Raw genomic sequence first — 18,211 nt, 5'->3', positions numbered from 1 at the left:
AGAGTGACCGGGGAGAGAGAGACAAGAGAGAGAGTGACCAGGGAGAGAGTGACCAGAGATAGTGACCAGGGAGAGAGAGACCAGGGAGAGAGAGACCTGGGAGTGACTGAAATGGAGAGAGTAATCAGGGAGAGAGTGACCAGAGAGAGAGTGACCAGGGAGAGAATGACCAGAGAGAGAGTGACCAGGGAGAGAGAGACCAGCGAGAGAGTGACCAGGGAGAGGGAGACCAGGGAGAGAGTGACCAAGGAGAGAGTGACCAGGGAGAGAGAGAGACCAGGGAGAGAGTGACAAGGGAAAGAGTGACCAGGGAAAGAGAGACCTGGGAGAGAGAGACCAGGGAGAGATTGAGACCAGGGAGAGAGAGACCAGGGAGAGAGTGACCAGGGAGAGAGAGACCAGAGAGAGAGTGACCAGGGAGCGAGAGACCAGGGAGAGAGTGACCAGGGAGAGAGAGTCCAAGGAAAGAGAGATAACAGGGAGAGAGAGACCAGGGAGAGAGTGACCGGAGAGAGAGAGACCAGGGAGAGAGAGACCAGGGAGAGATTGAGACCAGGGAGAGAGAGACCAGGGAGAGAGTGACCAGGGAGAGAGAGACAAGAGAGAGAGTGACCAGGGAGAGAGTGACCAGAGAGAGAGAGACCAGAGAGAGAGTGACCAGAGAGAGAGAGACCAGAGAGAGAGTGACCAGGGAGAGAGTGACCAGAGATAGTGACCAGGGAGTGAGAGACCAGGGAGAGAGTGACCAGGAAGAGAGTGACCAGGGGAGAGAGACCAGGGAGCTAGAGACTGGGGAGAGAGAGACCAGGGAGAGAGTGACCAGGGAGAGAGAGAGAGACCAGGGAGAGAGTGACATGGGAAAGAGTGACCAGGGAAAGAGAGACCAGGGAGAAGGAGACCAGGGATAGAGAGACCAGGGAGTGAGAGACCAGAGAGAGAATGACCAGGGAGAGAGTGACAAGGGAAAGAGTGACCAGGGAGAGACAGACCAGGGAGAAAGAGACCAGAGAGAGAGAGACCAGGGAGAGAGAGACCAGGGAGAGAGTGACCATGGAGAGAGTGATCATGAGAGAGTGACCAGAGAGAGAGTGACCAGGTAGAGAGAGACCTGGGAGAGAGAGACCAGGGAGAGAGTGACCAGGGAGAGAGAGACCAGAGAGAGAGAGACCAGGGAGAGATTGAGACCAGGGAGAGAGAGACCAGGGAGAGAGTGACCAGGGAGAGAGAGACCAGAGAGCGAGTGACCAGGGAGAGAGTGACCAGAGAGGGAGAGACCAGAGAGAGAGTGACCAGGGAGAGAGTGACCAGAGAGATTGAGACCAGGGAGGGAGAGACCAGGGAGAGAGTGACCAGGGAGAGAGAGACCAGAGAGAGAGTGACCAGGGAGAGAGAGACCAGGGAGAGAGTGACAAGGGAGAGAGAGACCAGGGAGAGAGAGAGACCAGGGAGAGAGAGACAAGGGAGAGAGTGACCAGAGAGTGAGAGACCAGGGAGAGAGAGACCAGGGAGGGATTGAGACCAGGGAGAGAGAGACCAGGGAGAGAGTGACCAGGGAGATAGATACCAGGGAGAGATTGAGACCAGGGCGAGAGAGACCAGGGAGAGAGTGACCAGGGAGAGGGAGACCAGAGAGAGAGTGACCAGGGAGAGAGAGACAAGGGAGAGAGTGACCAGGGAGAGAGAGACCAGGGAGAGAGAGAGTCCGGGGAGAGAGAGACCAGGGAGAGAGTGACCAGAGAGAGAGAGACCAGGAAGAGAGAGACCAGGGAGAGATTGAGACCAGTGAGAGAGAGACCAGGGAGAGAGTGACCAGGGAGAGAGAGACCAGAGAGAGAGTGACCAGGGAGAGAGTGACCAGAGAGAGAGAGACCAGGGAGAGAGAGAGACCATGGAGAGAGTGACAAGGGAAAGAGTGACCAGGGAAAGAGAGACCAGGGAGAAAGAGACCAGGGAGAGAGAGACCAGGGAGAGAGAGACCAGAGAGAGAGAGACGAGGGAGAGAGAGACCAGGGGGAGAGAGACCAGGGGGAGAGTGACCATGGAGAGAGTGATCAGGGAGAGAGTGACCAGAGAGAGAGTGAACAGGGAGAGAATGACCAGAGAGAGAGTGACCAGGGAGAGAGAGACCCGGGAGAGAGAGACCAGGGAGAGATTGAGACCAGGGAGAGAGAGACCAGGGAGAGAGTGACCAGGGAGAGAGAGACCAGAGAGAGAGTGACCAGGGAGAGAGAGACCAGGGAGAGAGTTACCAGGAGAGAGAGACCAGGAAGAGAGAGAGACCAGGGAGAGAGAGACCAGGGAGAGAGTGACCAGAGAGAGAGAGACCAGGGAGAGAGTGATCAGAGAGAGAATGATCAGGGAGAGAATGACCAGAGAGAGAGTGACCAGGGAGAGAGAGACCAGAGAGAGAGTGACCAGGGAGAGAGAGACCAGGGAGAGAGTGACCAGGAGAGAGAGACCAGGAAGAGAGAGAGACCAGGGAGAGAGAGACCAGGGAGAGAGTGACCAGAGAGAGAGAGACCAGGGAGAGAGTGATCAGAGAGAGAGTGACCAGGGAGAGAATGACCAGAGAGAGAGTGACCAGGGAGAGAGAGACCCGGGAGAGAGTGACCAGGGAGAGAGAGACCAGGGAGAAAGAGACCAGAGAGAGAGAGACCAGGGAGAGAGAGACCAGGGAGAGAGTGACCATGGAGAGAGTGATCAGGGAGAGAGTGACCAGAGAGAGAGTGACCAGGGAGAGAATGACCAGAGGGAGAGTGACCAGGGAGAGAGACACCCGGGAGAGAGAGACCAGGGAGAGATTGAGACCAGGGAGAGAGAGACCAGGGAGAGAGTGACCAGGGAGAGAGAGACCAGAGAGAGAGTGACCAGGGAGAGAGAGACCAAGGAGAGAGTGACCAGGAGAGAGAGACCAGGGAGAGAGAGAGACCAGGGAGAGAGAGACCAGGGAGAGAGTGACCAGAGAGAGAGAGACCAGGGAGATAGAGACCAGGGAGAGATTGAGACCAGGGAGAGAGACCAGGGACAGAGTGACCAGGGAGAGAGTGACCAGGGAGAGAGAGACCAAGGAGAGAGTGACCAGGAGAGAGAGACCAGGGAGAGAGAGAGACCAGGGAGAGAGAGACCAGGGAGAGAGTGACCAGAGAGAGAGAGACCAGGGAGATAGAGACCAGGGAGAGATTGAGACCAGGGAGAGAGACCAGGGACAGAGTGACCAGGGAGAGAGAGACCAGAGAGAGAGTGACCAGGGAGAGATTGAGACCAAGGAGAGAGAGACCAGGGAGAGAATGACCAGAGAGAGAGAGACCAGAGAGAGAGTGACCAGAGAGAGAGACCCGGGAGAGAGTGACCAGGGAGAGAGAGACCAGGGAGAAAGAGACCAGGGAGAGAGAGACCAGCGAGAGAGAGACCAGGGAGAGAGTGACCATGGAGAGAGTGATCAGGGAGAGAGTGACCATGGAGAGAGTGATCAGGGAGAGAGTGATCAGGGATAGAGTGATCAGAGAGAGAGTGACCAGGGAGAGAATGACCAGAGAGAGAGTGACGAGGGAGAGAGAGACCCGGGAGAGAGAGACCAGGGAGAGATTGAGACCAGGGAGAGAGAGACCAGGGAGAGAGTGACCAGGGAGAGAGAGACCAGAGAGAGAGTGACCAGGGAGGGAGAGACCAGGGAGACAGTGACCAGGAGAGAGAGACCAGTGAGAGAGGGAGACCAGGGAGAGAGAGACCAGGGAGAGAGTGACCAGAGAGAGAGAGACCAGGGAGATAGAGACCAGGGAGAGATTGAGACCAGGGAGAGAGAGACCAGGGACAGAGTGACCAGGGAGAGAGAGACCAGAGAGAGAGTGACCAGGGAGAGAGTGACCAGAGAGAGAGAGACCAGAGAGAGAGTGACCAGGGAGAGAGCGACCAGGGAGAGAGAGACCAGGGAGAGATTGACCAGGGAGAGAGAGACCAGCGAGAGAGTGACCAGGGAGAGAGAGACCAGAGAGAGAGTGACCAGGGAGAGAGTGACCAGAGATAGAGTGACCAGAGCGAGAGAGACCAGGGAGAGAGTGACCAGGGAGAGAGTGACCAGGGAGAGAGAGACCAGGGAGAGTGTGACCAGGGAGAGAGAGACCAGGGAGAGTGTGACCAGGGAGAGAGTGACCAGTGAGAGAGAGACCAGAGAGAGAGAGACCAGGGAGCGAGACACCAGAGAGAGAGAGACCAGGGAGAGAGTGACCAGGGAGAGAGTGACCAGGGAGAGAGAGACCAGGGAGAGTGTGACCAGGGAGAGAGAGACCAGGGAGAGTGTGACCAGGGAGAGAGTGACCAGTGAGAGAGAGACCAGAGAGAGAGAGACCAGTGAGCGAGACACCAGAGAGAGAGAGACCAGAGAGAGAGTGACCAGGGAGAGAGTGACCAGAGATAGAGTGACCAGAGCGAGAGAGACCAGGGAGAGAGTGACCAGGGAGAGAGTGACCAGGGAGAGAGAGACCAGGGAGAGAGTGACCAGGGAGAGAGAGACCAGGGAGAGTGTGACCAGGGAGAGAGTGACCAGTGAGAGAGAGACCAGAGAGAGAGAGACCAGGGAGCGAGACACCAGAGAGAGAGAGACCAGGGAGAGAGTGACCAGGGAGAGAGTGATCAGGGAGAGAGAGACCAGGGAGTGAGAGACCAGGGAGAGAGAGACCAGAGAGAGAGACCAGAGAGAGAGACCAGGGAGAGAGAGACCAGGGAGAGAGAGACAAAGGAGAGAGAGACAAAGGAGAGAGAGAGACAAGAGCGAGAGTGACCAGAGAGACAGTGACCAGGGAGAGAGAGAGAGAGGCCAGGGAGAGAGAGACCAGGGAGAGAGAGACCAGGGAGAGAGAGACCAGGGAGAGAGAAACCGGGGAGAGAGAGACCAGGGAGAGAGAGACCAGAGAGAGAGTGACCAGAGAGATAGTAACCAGAGAGAGAGTGACCAGGGAGACTTAGAGAGAGAGACCAGGGAGAGAGAGACCAGGGAGAGGGAGACCAGAGAGAGAGATACCAGAGAGAGGGTAACCAGGGAGAGAGAGAGACAAGGTAGAGAGAGACCAGGGAGAGAGAGACCAGCGAGAGAATGACCAGGGAGAGAGAGATCAGAGCGAGAGTGACAAGAGAGAGAATGACCAGGGGGAGAGAGAGAGAGGCCAGGGAGAGAGAGACCAGAGAGAGAGAGACCAGAGAGAGCGTGACCAGGGAGAGAGGGACCAGGGAGAGAGAGAGACGAGGGAGAGAGTGACCAGGGAGAGAGAGAGACCAGGGAGAGGGAGACCAGGGAGAGAGAGAACAGAGAGAGAGTGACAAGGGAGGGATAGACCGGGGAGAGAGTGACCAGGGAGAGAAAGACCAGGGAGAGAGAGACCAGGGAGAGAGAGACCAGGGAGAGAGAGACCAGGGAGAGAGAGACCAGGGAGAGAGTGACCAGAGCGAGAGTAACCAGAGAGCGAGTGATCAGGGAGAGAGAGAGAGAGACCAGGGAGAGAGAGAGACCAGGCAGAGAGAGACCAGAGAGAGAGATACCAGAGAGAGGGTGACCAGGGAGAGAGAGACAAGGGAGCGAGTGACCAGGGAGAGAGAGACCAGAGAGAGAGAGACCAGGAGAGAGAGAACAGAGAGAGAGTGACAAGGGGGGGATAGACCTGGGAGAGAGAGACCAGGGAGAGAGAGACCAGGGAGAGAGTGACCAGGGAGAGAGAGAGAGACCAGGGAGAGAGTGACAAGGGAAAGAGTGACCAGGGAAAGAGAGACCAGGGAGAAGGAGACCAGGGAGAGAGAGATCAGGGAGAGAGAGACCAGGGAGAGAGAGACCAGAGAGAGAGTGACCAGGGAGAGAGAGACCAGAGAGAGAGTGACCAGGGAGAGAGTGACAAGGTAAAGAGTGACCAGGGAGAGAGAGACCAGGGAGAAAGAGACCAGAGAGAGAGAGACCAGAGAGAGAGAGACCAGGGAGAGAGTGACCATGGAGAGAGTGATCAGGGAGAGAGTGACCAGAGAGAGAGTGACCAGGGAGAGAGAGACCAGGGAGAGAGTGACCAGGGAGAGAGAGACCAGGGAGAGATTGAGACCAGGGAGAGAGAGACCAGGGAGCGAGTGACCAGGGAGAGAGAGACCAGAGAGGGAGAGTGACCAGGGAGAGAGAGACCAGGGAGAGAGTGACCAGGGAGAGAGAGACCAGGGAGAGAGAGAGACCAGGGAGAGGGAGACCACGGAGCGAGTGACCAGAGAGAGAGAGACCAGGGAGAGAGAGACCAGGGAGAGATTGAGACCAGGGAGAGAGAGACCAGGGAGAGAGTGACCAGGGAGAGAGAGACCAGAGAGAGAGTGACCAGGGAGAGAGTGACCAGAGAGAGAGAGACCAGAGAGAGAGTGACCAGAGAGAGAGAGACCAGGGAGAGAGAGACCAGGGAGAGATTGTGACCAAGGAGAGAGAGACCAGGGAGAGAGTGACCAGGGAGTGAGAGACCAGGGAGAGAGTGACCGGGGAGAGAGAGACAAGAGAGAGAGTGACCAGGGAGAGAGTGACCAGAGATAGTGACCAGGGAGAGAGAGACCAGGGAGAGAGAGACCTGGGAGTGACTGAAATGGAGAGAGTAATCAGGGAGAGAGTGACCAGAGAGAGAGTGACCAGGGAGAGAATGACCAGAGAGAGAGTGACCAGGGAGAGAGAGACCAGCGAGAGAGTGACCAGGGAGAGGGAGACCAGGGAGAGAGTGACCAAGGAGAGAGTGACCAGGGAGAGAGAGAGACCAGGGAGAGAGTGACAAGGGAAAGAGTGACCAGGGAAAGAGAGACCTGGGAGAGAGAGACCAGGGAGAGATTGAGACCAGGGAGAGAGAGACCAGGGAGAGAGTGACCAGGGAGAGAGAGACCAGAGAGAGAGTGACCAGGGAGCGAGAGACCAGGGAGAGAGTGACCAGGGAGAGAGAGTCCAAGGAAAGAGAGATAACAGGGAGAGAGAGACCAGGGAGAGAGTGACCGGAGAGAGAGAGACCAGGGAGAGAGAGACCAGGGAGAGATTGAGACCAGGGAGAGAGAGACCAGGGAGAGAGTGACCAGGGAGAGAGAGACAAGAGAGAGAGTGACCAGGGAGAGAGTGACCAGAGAGAGAGAGACCAGAGAGAGAGTGACCAGAGAGAGAGAGACCAGAGAGAGAGTGACCAGGGAGAGAGTGACCAGAGATAGTGACCAGGGAGTGAGAGACCAGGGAGAGAGTGACCAGGAAGAGAGTGACCAGGGGAGAGAGACCAGGGAGCTAGAGACTGGGGAGAGAGAGACCAGGGAGAGAGTGACCAGGGAGAGAGAGAGAGACCAGGGAGAGAGTGACATGGGAAAGAGTGACCAGGGAAAGAGAGACCAGGGAGAAGGAGACCAGGGATAGAGAGACCAGGGAGTGAGAGACCAGAGAGAGAATGACCAGGGAGAGAGTGACAAGGGAAAGAGTGACCAGGGAGAGACAGACCAGGGAGAAAGAGACCAGAGAGAGAGAGACCAGGGAGAGAGAGACCAGGGAGAGAGTGACCATGGAGAGAGTGATCATGAGAGAGTGACCAGAGAGAGAGTGACCAGGTAGAGAGAGACCTGGGAGAGAGAGACCAGGGAGAGAGTGACCAGGGAGAGAGAGACCAGAGAGAGAGAGACCAGGGAGAGATTGAGACCAGGGAGAGAGAGACCAGGGAGAGAGTGACCAGGGAGAGAGAGACCAGAGAGCGAGTGACCAGGGAGAGAGTGACCAGAGAGGGAGAGACCAGAGAGAGAGTGACCAGGGAGAGAGTGACCAGAGAGATTGAGACCAGGGAGGGAGAGACCAGGGAGAGAGTGACCAGGGAGAGAGAGACCAGAGAGAGAGTGACCAGGGAGAGAGAGACCAGGGAGAGAGTGACAAGGGAGAGAGAGACCAGGGAGAGAGAGAGACCAGGGAGAGAGAGACAAGGGAGAGAGTGACCAGAGAGTGAGAGACCAGGGAGAGAGAGACCAGGGAGGGATTGAGACCAGGGAGAGAGAGACCAGGGAGAGAGTGACCAGGGAGATAGAGACCAGAGAGAGAGTGACCAGAGAGAGAGAGACCAGGGAGAGAGAGACCAGGGAGAGATTGAGACCAAGGAGAGAGAGACCAGGTAGAGAGTGACCAGGGAGAGAGAGACCAGGGAGAGAGTGACCAGGGAGAGAGAGACCAGAGAGAGAGTGACCAGGGAGAGAGTGACCAGAGATAGTGACCAGGGAGAGAGAGACCAGGGAGAGAGTGACCAGGAAGAGAGTGACCAGGGAGAGAGAGACCAGGGAGATAGAGACTGGGGAGAGAGAGACCAGGGAGAGAGTGACCAGGGAGAGAGAGACCAGGGAGAGAGTGACCAGCGAGAGAGAGACCAGGGAGAGAGAGACCGGGGAGAGAGTGACCAGGGAGTGAGTGACCAGGGAGAGAGTGACCAGGGAGAGAGAGACCAGGGAGAGAGAGACCAGAGAGAGAGTGACCAGGGAGAGAGAGACCAGGGAGAGAGTGACCAGAGAGAGTGACCAGGGAGAGAGAGACCAGGGAGAGAGTGACCAGGGAGAGAGTGACCAGCGAAAGAGTGACCAGGGAGAGAGAGACCAGAGAGAGAGTGACCAGGGAGGGAAAGACCAGGGAGAGAGTGACCAGGAAGAGAGAGACCAGGGAGAGAGTGACCAGGGAGAGAGTGACCAGGGAATGAGTGACCAGGGAGAGAGAGACCAGAGAGAGAGTGACCAGGGAGGGAGAGACCAGGGAGAGAGTGACCAGGGAGAGAGAGACCAGAGAGAGAGAGACCAGGGAGAGTGTGACCAGGGAGAGAGAGAGACCAGGGAGAGTGTGACCAGGGAGAGAGAGACCAGGGAGAGAGTTACCAGGGAGAGAGAGACCAGGGAGAGAGAGAGACCAGAGTGAGAGTGACCAGGGAGAGAGAGACCAGAGAGGCAGTGACCAGGGAGAGAGTGACCAGGGAGAGAGTGACCAGGGAGAGAGAGACCAGAGAGAGAGTGACCAGGGAGAGAGTGACCAGGGAGAGAGAGACCAGGGAGAGAGAGACCAGGGAGAGAATGACCAGGGAGAGAGAGACCAGGGAGAGAGAGAGACCAGAGAGAGACCAGGGAGAGAGTGACCAGAGAGAGAGAGACCAGAGAGAGAGAGACCAGAGAGAGAGAGACCAGTGAGAGAGAGACCATGGAGAGAGTGACCAGGGAGAGCGAGACCAGGGAGAGAGTGACCAGGGAGAGAGTGACCAGGGAGAGAGTGACCAGGGAGAGAGTGACCAGGGAGAGAGAGACCAGGGAGAGAGAGACCAGGGAGAGAGAGACCAGGGAGTGATTGAGACCAGTGAGAGAGAGACCAGGGGGAGAGTGACCAGGGAGAGAGAGACCAGAGAGAGAGTGAGCAGGGAGAGAGTGACCAGAGAGAGAGAGACCAGGGAGTGAGTGACAAGGGAAAGAGTGACCAGGGAAAGAGAGACCAGGGGGAAAGTGACCAGGGAGAGAGAGACCAGGGAGAGAGAGACCAGAGAGAGAGTGACCATGGAGAGAGTGATCAGGGAGAGAGTGATCAGAGAGAGAGTGACCAGGGAGAAAATGACCAGAGAGAGAGTGACCAGGGAGAGAGAGACCCGGGAAAGAGTGACCAGGGAGAGAGAGACCAGGGAGAAAGAGACCAGAGAGAGAGAGACCAGGGAGAGAGGGACCAGGGAGAGAGAGACCTGGGAGAGAGTGACCAGGGAGAGAGAGACCAGAGAGAGAGAGACCAGGGAGAGATTGAGACCAGGGAGAGAGAGACCAGGGAGAGAGTGACCAGGGAGAGAGAGACCAGAGAGCGAGTGACCAGGGAGAGAGTGACCATAGAGAGAGAGACCAGAGAGAGAGTGACCAGGGAGAGAGTGACCAGAGAGATTGAGACCAGGGAGAGAGAGACGAGGGAGAGAGTGACCAGGGAGAGAGAGACCAGAGAGAGAGTGACCAGGGAGAGAGAGACCAGGGAGAGAGTGACAAGGGAGAGAGAGACCAGGGAGAGAGAGAGACCAGGGAGAGAGAGACAAGGGAGAGAGTGACCAGAGAGAGAGAGACCAGGGAGAGAGAGACCAGGGAGAGTTTGAGACCAGGGAGAGAGAGACCAGTGGGAGAGTGACCAGGGAGAGAGAGACCAGGGAGAGAGAGACCAGAGAGAGAGTGACCAGAGAGAGAGAGACCAGGGAGAGAGAGACCAGGGAGAGATTGAGACCAAGGAGAGAGAGACCAGGTAGAGAGTGACCAGGGAGAGAGAGACCAGGGAGAGAGTGACCAGGGAGAGAGAGACCAGAGAGAGAGTGACCAGGGAGAGAGTGACCAGAGATAGTGACCAGGGAGAGAGAGACCAGGGAGAGAGTGACCAGGAAGAGAGTGACCAGGGAGAGAGAGACCAGGGAGATAGAGACTGGGGAGAGAGAGACCAGGGAGAGAGTGACCAGGGAGAGAGAGACCAGGGAGAGAGTGACCAGCAAGAGAGAGACCAGGGAGAGAGAGACCGGGAAGAGAGTGACCAGGGAGAGAGTGACCAGGGAGAGAGTGACCAGGGTGAGAGAGACCAGGGAGAGAGAGACCAGAGAGAGAGTGACCAGGGAGAGAGAGACCAGGGAGAGAGTGACCAGAGAGAGAGTGACCAGGGAGAGAGAGACCAGGGAGAGAGTGACCAGGGAGAGATTGACCAGCGAAAGAGTGACCAGGGAGAGAGAGACCAGAGAGAGAGTGACCAGGGAGGGAGAGACCAGGGAGAGAGTGACCAGGGAGAGAGAGACCAGGGAGAGAGTGACCAGGGAGAGAGTGACCAGGGAATGAGTGACCAGGGATAGAGAGACCAGAGAGAGAGTGACCAGGGAGGGAGAGACCAGGGAGAGAGTGACCAGGGAGAGAGAGACCAGAGAGAGAGAGACCAGGGAGAGTGTCACCAGGGAGAGAGAGAGACCAGGGAGAGTGTGACCAGGGAGAGAGAGACCAGGTAGAGAGTGATCAGGGAGAGAGAGACCAGGGAGAGAGAGAGACCAGAGAGAGAGTGACCAGGCAGAGAGAGACCAGAGAGGTAGTGACCAGGGAGAGAGTGACCAGAGAGAGAGAGACCAGGGAGAGAGTGACCAGGGAGAGAGTGACCAGGGAAAGAGTGACCAGGGAGAGAGTGACCAGGGAGAGAGTGACCAGGGAGAGAGAGAGACCAGAGAGAGAGTGACCAGGGAGAGAGTGGCCAGGGAGAGAGAGACCAGGGAGAGAGAGACCAGGGAGAGAGTGACCAGGGAGAGAGAGACCAGGGAGAGGGAGAGACCAGAGAGAGAGAGACCAGGGAGAGAGTGACCAGAGAGAGAGAGACCAGAGAGAGAGAGACCAGAGAGAGAGAGACCAGGGAGAGAGAGACCATGGAGAGAGTGACCAGGGAGAGAGAGACCAGGGAGAGAGTGACCAGGGATAGAGTGACCAGGGAGAGAGAGACCAGGGAGAGAGTGACCAGGGAGAGACAGAGACAAGAGAGAGAGTGACCAGGGAGAGAGTGACCAGGGAGAGAGAGACCAGGGAGAGAGAGACCAGGGATAGAGAGACCAGGGAGTGATTGAGACCAGTGAGAGAGAGACCAGGGAGAGAGTGACCAGGGAGAGAGAGACCAGAGAGAGAGTGACCAGGGAGAGAGTGACCAGAGAGAGAGAGACCAGGGAGAGAGAGAGACCATGGAGTGAGTGACAAGGGAAAGAGTGACCAGGGAAAGAGAGACCAGGGGGAAAGAGACCAGGGAGAAAGAGACCAGGGAGAGAGTGACCAGGGAGAGGGTGACCAGGGAGAGAGTGACAAGGGAGAGAGTGACCATGGAGAGAGTGATCAGGGAGAGAGTGATCAGAGAGAGAGTGACCAGGGAGAGAATCACCAGAGAGTGAGTGACCAGGGAGAGAGAGACCCGGGAGAGAGTGACCAGGGAGAGAGAGACCAGGGAGAAAGAGACCAGGGAGAGAGTGACCTTGGAGAGAGTGATCAGGGAGAGAGTGACCAGAGAGAGAGTGACCAGGAAGAGAATGACCAGAGAGAGAGTGACCAGGGAGAGAGAGACCCGGGAGAGAGAGACCAGGGAGAGATTGAGATCAGGGAGAGAGAGACCAGGGAGAGAGTGACCAGGGAGAGAGAGACCAGAGAGAGAGTGACCAGGGAGAGAGAGACCAGGGAGAGAGTGACCAGGAGAGAGAGACCAGGGAGAGAGAGAGACCAGGGAGAGAGACACCATGGAGAGAGTGACCAGAGAGAGAGAGACCAGGGAGATAGAGACCAGGGAGAGATTGAGACCAGGGAGAGAGAGACCAGGGAGAGAGTGACCAGGGAGAGAGAGACCAGAGAGAGAGTGACCAGGGAGAGAGTGACCAGAGAGAGAGAGACCAGAGAGAGAGTGACCAGAGAGAGAGAGACCAGGGAGAGAGAGACCAGGGAGAGATTGAGACCAAGGAGAGAGAGACCAGGGAGAGAGTGACCAGGGAGAGAGAGACCAGGGAGAGAGTGACCAGGGAGAGAGAGACCAGAGAGAGAGTGACCAGGGAGAGAGTGACCAGAAATAGAGTGACCAGAGCGAGGGAGACCAGGGAGAGAGTGACCAGGGAGAGAGTGACCAGGGAGAGAGAGACCAGGGAGAGAGAGACCGGGGAGAGAGTGACCAGGGAGAGATTGACCAGTGAGAGAGAGACCTGGGACAGAGTGACCAGGGAGAGAGAGACCAGGGAGAGAGTGACCAGGGAGAGAGAGACCAGGGAGAGAGTGACCAGGGAAAGTGTGACCAGGGAGAGAGAGACCAGAGAGAGAGTGACCAGGAAGAGAGAGACCAGGGAGAGAGAGACCAGGGAGAAAGTGACCAGGGAGAGAGAGACCAAGGAGAGTGTGACCAGGGAGAGAGAGACCAGGGAGAGAGTGACCAGGGAGAGAGAGACAAGGGAGAGTGTGACCAGGGAGAGAGTGACCAGTGAGAGAGAGACCAGAGAGAGAGAGACCAGGGAGCGAGAGACCAGAGAGAGAGAGACCAGGGAGAGAGTGACCAGGGAGAGAGTGATCAGGGAGAGAGAGACCAGGGAGTGAGAGACCAGGGAGCGTGTGACCAGGGAGAGAGAGACCAGGGAGAGTGTGACCAGGGAGAGAGTGACCAGTGAGAGAGAGACCAGAGAGAGAGAGACCAGGGAGCGAGACACCAGAGAGAGAGAGACCAGGGAGAGAGTGACCAGGGAGAGAGTGACCAGGGAGAGAGAGACCAGGGAGAGTGTGACCAGGGAGAGAGAGACCAGGGAGAGTGTGACCAGGGAGAGAGTGACCAGTGAGAGAGAGACCAAAGAGAGAGAGACCAGGGAGCGAGACACCAGAGAGAGAGAGACCAGAGAGAGAGTGACCAGGGAGAGAGTGACCAGAGATAGAGTGACCAGAGCGAGAGAGACCAGGGAGAGAGTGACCAGGGAGAGAGTGACCAGGGAGAGAGAGACCAGGGAGAGAGAGACCAGGGAGAGAGAGACCAGGGAGAGTGTGACCGTGGAGAGAGTGACCAGTGAGAGAGAGACCAGAGAGAGAGAGACCAGGGAGCGAGACACCAGAGAGAGAGAGACCAGGGAGAGAGTGACCAGGGAGAGAGTGATCAGGGAGAGAGAGACCAGGGAGTGAGAGACCAGGGAGAGAGAGACCAGAGAGAGAGACCAGAGAGAGAGACCAGGGAGAGAGAGACCAGGGAGAGAGAGACCAGGGAGAGAGAGACAAAGGAGAGAGAGACCAGAGCGAGAGTGACCAGAGAGACAGTGACCAGGGAGAGAGAGAGAGAGGCCAGGGAGAGAGAGACCAGGGAGAGAGAGACCAGAGAGAGAGATACCAGAGAGAGGGTGACCAGGGAGAGAGAGACCAGGGAGTGGGAGCCCAGGGAGAGAGTGACCAGGGAGAGCGAGAGACCAGGGAGAGAGAGACCAGGGAGAGAGAGACCAGGGAGAGAGAAACCGGGGAGAGAGAGACCAGGGAGAGAGAGACCAGAGAGAGAGTGACCAGAGAGATAGTAACCAGAGAGAGAGTGACCAGGGAGAGAGAGAGAGAGAGACCAGGGAGAGGGAGACCAGAGAGAGAGATACCAGAGAGAGGGTGACCAGGGAGAGAGAGAGACAAGGTAGAGAGAGACCAGGGAGAGAGAGACCAGCGAGAGAACGAGCAGGGAGAGAGAGATCAGAGCGAGGGTGACAAGAGAGAGAGTGACCAGGGGGAGAGAGAGAGAGGCCAGGGAGAGAGAGACCAGAGAGAGAGAGACCAGCGAGAGCGTGACCAGGGAGAGAGGGACCAGGGAGAGAGAGAGACGAGGGAGAGAGTGACCAGGGAGAGAGAGAGACCAGGGAGAGGGAGACCAGGGAGAGAGAGAACAGAGAGAGAGTGACAAGGGAGGGATAGACCGGGGAGAGAGTGACCAGGGAGAGAAAGACCAGGGAGAGAGAGACCAGGGAGAGAGAGACCAGGGAGAGAGAGACCAGGGAGAGAGAGACCAGGGAGAGAGAGACCAGGGAGAGAATGACCAGAGCGAGAGTGACCAGAGAGCGAGTGATCAGGGAGAGAGAGAGAGAGACCAGGGAGAGAGAGAGACCAGGAGAGAGAGAACAGAGAGAGAGTGACAAGGGAGGGATAGACCTGGGAGAGAGAGACCAGGGAGAGAGAGACCAGGGAGAGAGTGACCAGGGAGAGAGAGAGAGACCAGGGAGAGAGTGACAAGGGAAAGAGTGACCAGGGAAAGAGAGACCAGGGAGAAGGAGACCAGGGAGAGAGAGATCAGGGAGAGAGAGACCAGGGAGAGAGAGACCAGAGAGAGAGTGACCAGGGAGAGAGAGACCAGAGAGAGAGTGACCAGGGAGAGAGTGACAAGGTAAAGAGTGACCAGGGAGAGAGAGACCAGGGAGAAAGAGACCAGAGAGAGAGAGACCAGGGAGAGAGAGACCAGGGAGAGAGTGACCATGGAGAGAGTGATCAGGGAGAGAGTGACCAGAGAGAGAGTGACCAGGGAGAGAGAGACCAGGGAGAGAGTGACCAGGGAGAGAGAGACCAGGGAGAGAGTGACCAGGGAGAGAGTGACAAGGTAAAGAGTGACCAGGGAGAGAGAGACCAGGGAGAAAGAGACCAGAGAGAGAGAGACCAGGGAGAGAGAGACCAGGGAGAGAGTGACCATGGAGAGAGTGATCAGGGAGAGAGTGACCAGAGAGAGAGAGACCAGGGAGAGAGAGACCAGGGAGCGAGTGACCAGGGAGAGAGAGACCAGAGAGAGAGTGACCAGGGAGAGAGAGACCAGGGAGAGAGTGACCAGGGAGAGAGAGACCAGGGAGAGAGAGAGACCAGGGAGAGAGAGCCCAGGGAGAGAGTGACCAGGGAGGGAGAGTGACCTGGGAGAGAGAGAGAGAGCGAGCAGGGAGAGAGAGACCAGGGAGAGGGAGACCAGAGAGAGAGATACCAGAGAGAGGGTGACCAGGGAGAGAGAGAGACCAGGGAGAGGGAGACCAGAGAGAGCGTGACCAGGGAGAGAGGGACCAGGGAGAGAGAGAGACCAGCGAGAGAGAGACCAGGGAGAGAGAGACCAGAGCGAGAGTGACCAGAGAGAGAGTGACCAGGGAGAGAGAGAGAGAGACCAGGGAGAGAGAGACCAGGGAGAGAGAGACCAGAGAGAGAGATACCAGAGAGGGGGTGACCAGGGAGAGAGAGACCAGGGAGAGAGAGACGAGGGATAGAGAGACCAGGGAGAGAGAGACCAGGGAGAGAGAGACCAGGGAGAGAGAGACCAGAGCGAGAGTGACCAGAGAGCGAGTGATCAGGGAGAGGGAGAGAGAGACCAGGGAGAGAGAGACCAGAGAGAGAGATACCAGAGAGAGGGTGACCAGGGAGAGAGAGACCAGAGAGCGAGAGAACAGGGAGAGAGAGACCAGGGAGAAAGAGAGACCAGGGAGAGAGAGACCAGGGAGAGAGAGAACAGAGAGAGAGTGACAAGGGAGGGATAGACCTGTGAGAGAGTGACCAGGGAGAGAGAGACCAGCGAGAGAGTGACCAGGGAGTGGGAGACCAGGGAGAGAGTGACTAAGGAGAGAGTGACCAGGGAGAGAGAGAGACCAGGGAGAGAGTGACAAGGGAAAGAGTGACCAGGGAAAGAGAGACCAGGGAGAAAGAGACCAGGGAGAGAGAGACCAGGGAGAGAGAGACCAGAGAGAGAGTGACCAGTGAGAGAGTGACAAGGGAAAGAGAGACCAGAGAGAGAGACCAGGGAGAGAGAGACCAGGGAGAAAGAGACCAGAGAGAGAGAGACCAGGGAGAGAGTGATCAGGGAGAGAGTGACCAGAGAGAGAGTGACCAGGGAGAGAATGACCAGAGAGAGAGTGATCAGGGAGAGAGAGACCCGGGAGAGAGTGACCAGGGAGAGAATGACCAGAGAGAGAGTGACCAGGGAGAGAGAGACCCGGGAGAGAGAGAACAGGGAGAGAATGACCAGAGAGAGAGTGACCAGGGAGAGAGATACCAGGGAGAGATTGAGACCAGGGCGAGAGAGACCAGGGAGAGAGTGACCAGGGAGAGAGAGACCAGAGAGAGAGTGACCAGGGAGAGAGAGACAAGGGAGAGAGTGACCAGGGAGAGAGAGACCAGGGAGAGAGAGAGTCCGGGGAGAGAGAGACCAGGGAGAGAGTGACCAGAGAGAGAGAGACCAGGGAGAGAGAGACCAGGGAGAGATTGAGACTAGTGAGAGAGAGACCAGGGAGAGAGTGACCAGGGAGAGAGAGACCAGAGAGAGAGTGACCAGGGAGAGAGTGACCAGAGAGAGAGAGACCAGGGAGAGAGAGAGACCATGGAGAGAGTGACAAGGGAAAGAGTGACCAGGGAAAGAGAGACCAGGGAGAAAGAGACCAGGGAGAGAGAGACCAGGGAGAGAGAGACCAGAGAGAGAGAGATGAGGGAGACAGTGACAAGGGAGAGAGTGACCATGGAGAGAGTGATCAGGGAGAGAGTGATCAGAGAGAGAGTGACCAGGGAGAGAATGACCAGAGAGAGAGTGACCAGGGAGAGAGAGACCCGGGAGAGAGTGACCAGGGAGAGAGATACCAGGGAGAAAGAGACCAGAGAGAGAGAGACCAGGGAGAGAGAGACCAGGGGGAGAGTGACCATGGAGAGAGTGATCAGGGAGAGAGTGACCAGAGAGAGAGTGAACAGGGAGAGAATGACCAGAGAGAGAGTGACCAGGGAGAGAGAGACCCGGGAGAGAGAGACCAGGGAGAGATTGAGACCAGGGAGAGAGAGACCAGGGAGAGAGTGACCAGGGAGAGAGAGACCAGAGAGAGAGTGACCAGGGAGAGAGAGACCAGGGAGAGTTACCAGGAGAGAGAGACCAGGAAGAGAGAGAGACCAGGGAGAGAGAGACCAGGGAGAGAGTGACCAGAGAGAGAGAGACCAGGGAGAGAGTGATCAGAGAGAGAGTGATCAGGGAGAGAATGACCAGAGAGAGAGTGACCAGGGAGAGAGAGACCAGAGAGAGAGTGACCAGGGAGAGAGAGACCAGGGAGAGAGTGACCAGGAGAGAGAGACCAGGAAGAGAGAGAGACCAGGGAGAGAGAGACCAGGGAGAGAGTGACCAGAGAGAGAGAGACCAGGGAGAGAGTGATCAGAGAGAGAGTGACCAGGGAGAGAATGACCAGAGAGAGAGTGACCAGGGAGAGAGAGACCCGGGAGAGAGTGACCAGGGAGAGAGAGACCAGGGAGAAAGAGACCAGAGAGAGAGAGACCAGGGAGAGAGAGACCAGGGAGAGAGTGACCATGGAGAGAGTGATCAGGGAGAGAGTGACCAGAGAGAGAGTGACCAGGGAGAGAATGACCAGAGGGAGAGTGACCAGGGAGAGAGACACCCGGGAGAGAGAGACCAGGGAGAGATTGAGACCAGGGAGAGAGAGACCAGGGAGAGAGTGACCAGGGAGAGAGAGACCAGAGAGAGAGTGACCAGGGAGAGAGAGACCAGGGAGAGAGTGACCAGGAGAGAGAGACCAGGGAGAGAGAGAGACCAGGGAGAGAGAGACCAGGGAGAGAGTGACCAGAGAGAGAGAGAACAGGGAGATAGAGACCAGGGAGAGATTGAGACCAGGGAGAGAGACCAGGGACAGAGTGACCAGGGAGAGAGAGACCAGAGAGAGAGTGACCAGGGAGAGATTGAGACCAAGGAGAGAGAGACCAGGGA

General features: G+C 57.1%; 1 protein-coding gene across 1 annotated transcript in view; it reads left to right on the top strand.

The window, feature by feature from the left end:
- LOC140411217 (solute carrier family 22 member 7-like) overlaps positions 1–18,211 on the top strand; it is a 594,055-nt gene that overhangs the window by 217,547 nt on the left and 358,297 nt on the right. The window lies entirely within an intron of this gene.

The sequence above is a fragment of the Scyliorhinus torazame genome, chromosome 4, assembly GCF_047496885.1.
Source record: "Scyliorhinus torazame isolate Kashiwa2021f chromosome 4, sScyTor2.1, whole genome shotgun sequence".
Classification (NCBI taxonomy): Eukaryota; Metazoa; Chordata; class Chondrichthyes; order Carcharhiniformes; family Scyliorhinidae; genus Scyliorhinus; species Scyliorhinus torazame.
This window is presented reverse-complemented; position numbering and strand designations above follow the sequence as displayed.